General features: G+C 41.8%; 1 long non-coding RNA gene across 1 annotated transcript; it reads left to right on the forward strand.

The window, feature by feature from the left end:
* The first annotated feature begins 2,728 nt into the window (after positions 1–2,728).
* Positions 2,729–5,388, forward strand: LOC142101549 (uncharacterized). Its single transcript, XR_012679031.1, has 2 exons — positions 2,729–3,574; positions 5,047–5,388. It is a non-coding gene; the product is annotated as an uncharacterized LOC142101549 (long non-coding RNA).
* Positions 5,389–5,615: the final 227 nt, after the last annotated feature.

Here is a 5,615-nt window from a genome sequence, read left to right on the forward strand (position 1 = left end):
CATTTTTTTCTGTCATTATTTTAAAAATCTGACTTTGTGGTCTATTGAATTTAAACTCTGAGGGCCTGATGCTGAGTTAGGTGCAAAGCCAACACAGGGAGCACATTTGCACCTGGACAAACTGTGTTACAATGCAAAGGGTACAAAGTTAGTTATTCTATTGCACGCAATGAAAATACTGGCTGTTTTTTCACGTAGCGCACACAATACTTGATAGCTTTATTTTTACACGGAAATTAAAGTTGATCTGTCTCTACATTTAAAATTTACCTCCGCCTCTAATGCAACATGGTTTTGCCAAAATGGAAACTTGCTCCTTTTTTGCTTTTCTCCTAAATCAGGCCCTGAATGTGCTTCATTCCTGCAGCTCCCATAAACAAAAAGAAAACTTTCCATTTCTGCTAGCAGATTCTTCATTGAAACTAAAGAAAGCAAAAACAGGGTAACAGTGGTGGGACAGACAGGATTACAGTAGACTATTCTGTTTCTTTATTATAGGGATGCAGGTTATTAATGTAATAATAGTAAGCAGTCTTACAACACTCTCCTCTATATGTGATGTGGTGCAATCGTCTGCACGGAGTTCTGGACAGTTCTGACCACACACAATTTCAGGTAAAGAGACACGGTGGCTTCTTCAGAAACATTTTGGAACAAGTAATGACCTTATTACATTCTCAATAAACCACTTCATCTTACTATGTTCATCAACAGGTTTAAATAATTACATTTTTAACTCTTCAAAACACAAACCACAAATCGGAGTTGAAGGTCAAGTGTTGATGTTTCCATAGCCTAAAAGTTCAAAGGGTATACCCAGAGTTCTGTAAGTATACCTAGCATTCTGTAAGTATACCGAGAGTTCTGTAAGTATACCTAGCATTCTGTAAGTATACCCAAAGTTCTGTAAGTATACCTAGCATTCTGTAAGTATACCCAGAGTTCTGTAAGTATACCTAGCATTCTGTAAGTATACCCAGAGTTCTGTAAGTATACCTAGCATTCTGTAAGTATACACAGAGTTCTGTAAGTATACCTAGCATTCTGTAAGTATACCTAGAGTTCTGTAAGTATACCCACAGTTCTGTAAGTATACCCAGTGTTCTGTAAGTTTACCCAAAATTCTGTAAGTATACCCAGAGTTCTGTAAGTATACCCAGAGTTCTGTAAGTATACCCAGAGTTCTGTAAGTCTAACTAGTACTCTGTAAGTCTAACTAGCATTCTGTAAGTATACCCAGAGGTCTGTATGTACACCTAGAGTTCTGTAAGTGTACCCAGAGTTCTGTAAGTATACCTAACATTCTGTAAGTATACCCAGAACTCTGTAAGTATACATAGAGTACTGTAAATCTACTTAACATTCTGTAAGTATACCCAGTGTTCAGTAAGTATACCTAACATTCTGTAAGTATACCCAGTGTTCTGTAAGTATACCCAGAGTTCTGTAAGTGTACCCAGAATTCTGTAAGTGTACCCAGAATTCTGTAAGTATACACAGAATTCTGTAAGTACACCCAGAGTTCCGTAAGTATACCTAACATTCTGTAAGTATACCCAGAGTTCTGTAAGTCTAACTAGTACTCTGTAAGTCTAACTAGCATTCTGTAAGTATACCCAGAGGTCTGTATGTACACCCAGAGTTCTGTAAGTGTACCCAGAGTTCTGTAAGTATACCTAACATTCTGTAAGTATACCCAGAACTCTGTAAGTATACATAGAGTACTGTAAATCTACTTAACATTCTGTAAGTATACCCAGTGTTCAGTAAGTATACCTAACATTCTGTAAGTATACCCAGTGTTCTGTAAGTATACCTAGCATTCTGTAAGTATACTCAGAGTTCTGTAAGTATATCTAGAGTTCTTTAAGTATACCAGAGAATACTCTGCATTTTGTTTGCCTAGAGAGCAATCACAAAAAAGAAGCCCATATATCATATATTTAGTGTAATGCCATTATAAGAAGGAATTCAGATACAACAGCTACAATAATGAGTGGACAGCTGTGTGTTCCTATATAATATATATACTTAGGACACCTCAACTACCTCCACTAGGCCAATTTTGGTGGAACAATCCTCTCCTCTTGGCACCCACCCATCTCTTCTCTTAGTGTCTTCCCACCCCTATCTTCTTTCAGTGCCTGTCCACCCCTCTCTTCTTTCAGTGCCTGTCCACCCCTCTCTTCTCTCAGTGCCTACCCACCCCTCTCTTCTCTCAGTGCCTACCCACCCCTCTCTTCTCTCAGTGTCTGCCCACCCCTCTCTTCTCTCAGTGCCTACCCACCCCTCTCTTCTCTCAGTGCCTACCCACCCCTCTCTTCTCTCAGTGTCTGCCCACCCCTCTCTTCTCTCGGCACCGACCCCTCTCTGCTCTCAGTGTCTGTCCACCCCTCTCTTCTCTCAGTGCCTGCCCACCCCTCTCTTCTCTCAGTGCCTGCCCACCCCTCTCTTCTCTCAGTGCCTACCCACCCCTCTCTTCTCTCAGTGCCTACCCACCCCTCTCTTCTCTCAGTGCCTACCCACCCGTCTCTTCTCATAGTGTCTGCCCACCCCTCTCTTCTCTCGGCACCCACCCCTCTCTGCTCTCAGTGTCTGTCCACCCCTCTCTTCTCTCAGTGTCTGTCCACCCCTCTCTTCTCTCAGTGTCTGTCCACCCCTCTCTTCTCTCAGTGCCTACCCACCCCTCACTTCCCTCAGCACCTACCCACCCCTCTCTTCTCTCAGTGTTTGTCCACCACTCTCTTCTTTCAGTGCTACCCAACCCTCTCTTCTCTCATTGTCTGCTCACCTCTCTATTCCCTCAGTGTCTGCCCACACCTTTCTTCTCTCAGTGTCTGCCCACACTTCTCTTCTCTCAGTGTCTGCCCACACCTCTCTTCTCTCGGCACCCGCCCCGCTCTTCTCTCAGTGTCTTCCCACCCCTCTCTTCTCTCAGTGTCTGCCCACCTCTCTCTTCTTTCAGTCTCTGCCCACACCTCTGTTCACTCAGTGCCTGCCCACCCCTCTCTTCTCTCAGTGTCTGCCCACCTCTCTCTTCTTTCAGTCTCTGCCCACACCTCTGTTCACTCAGTGCCTGCCCACCCCTCTCTTCTCTCAGTGTCTGCCCACCTCTCTCTTCTTTCAGTCTCTGCCCACACCTCTGTTCTCTCAGTGCCTGCCCACCTCTCTCTTCTCTCAGTGTCTGTCCACCTCTCTTTTCTCTCAGTCTCTGCCCATACCTCTCTTCTCTGTGTCTGCATCACCTTTACTGCAATTTGTGTGTTTTGTTTCTGAACTACTGTGTAAATGTAGCTATTAAATCAGTGGTATTGATTTACATAGACACCAAAACATCTGTCAGTAATATGACCGTCTTACTTCAGAGCCTTGTGATGTCATAAAAGAAATCATCACTCAGCAGGTCAGCCTTCCCTCTAACCCACATGCTTTGGTATACGGGTATAACTGGCTGGCAGCCACCAAGGACAGTATGATAGACTATTCAGCCCTATCATTCATGCAAGTCATTATCGGGAGCATCCTGTCACTGGTTATTGCTGTAATCATTTTCAAAAACTGGAAAATGTCCAAGGTAAATAGACTTTTGGGTGTATTTTAAGAAGCGTGTGAAGCTAGACTCCCACATCAACACATGTTATAAGGGATGAAATGACATTTGACAGTGTGACCTTGTTATAATGTAAATCCCTGGCAATAGGATAATGAAACACAATACTTAATATGAATTATGACGTGTGTGTGCATGGAAATATCAATGGCTGTACAACAGAAATCTACTTTTTTAAGTAACATTTTTAATGATTACTCCATAGACAGAATATATGTAATAGTCTAAATATCATAACTATTATATGTATAATATGTATTTATTTACTGTAGTTTGGTCTCTGTAACCTTCCAATATATATCCTATTGCCCCAAGCCTTGTAGGACAATACTTTCCTTCATACAGTATCCATTTGTACTGGGAACTGCTAATTGTTAGGGTTCACAGTATGAATACCACAGGGAGTAGTGACTTTATAATAAACACAGATCACACAGGTATAACTAAACGCAGCCAATGGTGAAACAGCAAACAAAAGTCCATAGGAGTAGCAGATACAATGGGTGGTGTGCAGGCACAGGAAAGCAGTATTACCAGATTTAGCTTGGAAGTTGGAGATGCTGGCTAACGGATACAAAGGGTAAACTGCAGATATTGATATTAGGATATCCCAGATTTAGCTGGGAAGCTGGAAACACTGGATACGAAGTACAATAAGATGACTGCAGGCACAGGAATACCAGGTTTAGCAGAGGAGCTGGACACAAAATGATCCACATGAAAATCAGATAGGAGGAAGTTCAGACAAGCCAGGGTCAGAAGCCGAAAGATCCACAACAACGCCAGGGGGTAGACCGAAGTAAGGTCAATGGAAGCCAGGGTCTGGGTTACAATACTAAGTGCAGAATGATGGAACAAGCAGAAGTCAGAGACCAGGGAGCAACAGAACCAGATCACAGGAATTTCTCAGAGAGAACAGCAAAAGAGACAAATGAACTGGCACAGTTTGCTGGAACAGTCAGTCTTACAACGGCCAGACAAAGGTGATTAAACAGAGGAGTGAGGTTAACTCCTGCAGGTAAGAAGAAAATGTCTGAGAATAACAGCAGCACCTCTGGTTGCATATAGGTACTGCAGGCCTGATTCAGGATAAGGACAGAGTCCTAACACTAATGTTGTCTTCCACATCTGCAAAACGTGTGGAAAAGAGTCTTAGATGATTTATCTTGATTTAATGCTGTATATCACAAACAAATGACATCTGAATATGTGTGTGTAGAATTTTATATCCACTGTAAAGAGGTAGCAGTGCTGCCCAATTTTCACACAGTGTGAAAGTATCACGCTTATAGGCTCACAGATCGGAACTTATAGAAAAAAATATTTCATATTATAGAGATGAAGTTCTACTTAACTTTATGTCTCAGTGAAAATGTCACTGTTCTATCATTTTACTGGATAATCATAAACCAAATTGTTTTCTCTCTATTTTTAAGGTTAAACATATAGAAGCTAAAGCAAATGAAAGCTCAGAAGAGTCAGCTAATAATTCCCTCTCAGCCGTTGGCCCATCAGAAGAGAGTATGAATAAAAAGCACAACGTAGTCAATGTCCAGAAGAATATCCTACGGGACCTACACAACATGGAAAGGAGAATGTTAAAGTTGGAGTGTTACCACTCCAGAAAAAGGAAACGTCAGGAGAGTCCCTGCAGACTACAGAATGTGAATGCAGCTGAGGAAATAAACTAGGTTAGGAATGAATAACCTATTGTAAAAACCTCTTCTTCTTGTATCCTGCCAAAAACTTATGCTGTTTAAATAAAGCCTTGGGAAATACACGTCTTAATTTCTTAACACTTTTCATTTCAATGCTCTTCCAATAACTTTCTTGTGTTCTAACATATACAATACATCACGGCTCTCCCTAGCAGTCCCAATTTTCATGTGAAAGTCCTAATTATTGTGGTAAAAGAACTGTGGCCTCATGATTTTTTGGGTGAGTTTAGAAGTGATCTATGTGGTGTGGTCTATGTGAATCTGACCCAAGGAAGCCTGTTTCTAGT

The sequence above is a fragment of the Mixophyes fleayi genome, chromosome 9, assembly GCF_038048845.1.
Source record: "Mixophyes fleayi isolate aMixFle1 chromosome 9, aMixFle1.hap1, whole genome shotgun sequence".
NCBI classification, from domain to species: Eukaryota; Metazoa; Chordata; class Amphibia; order Anura; family Limnodynastidae; genus Mixophyes; species Mixophyes fleayi.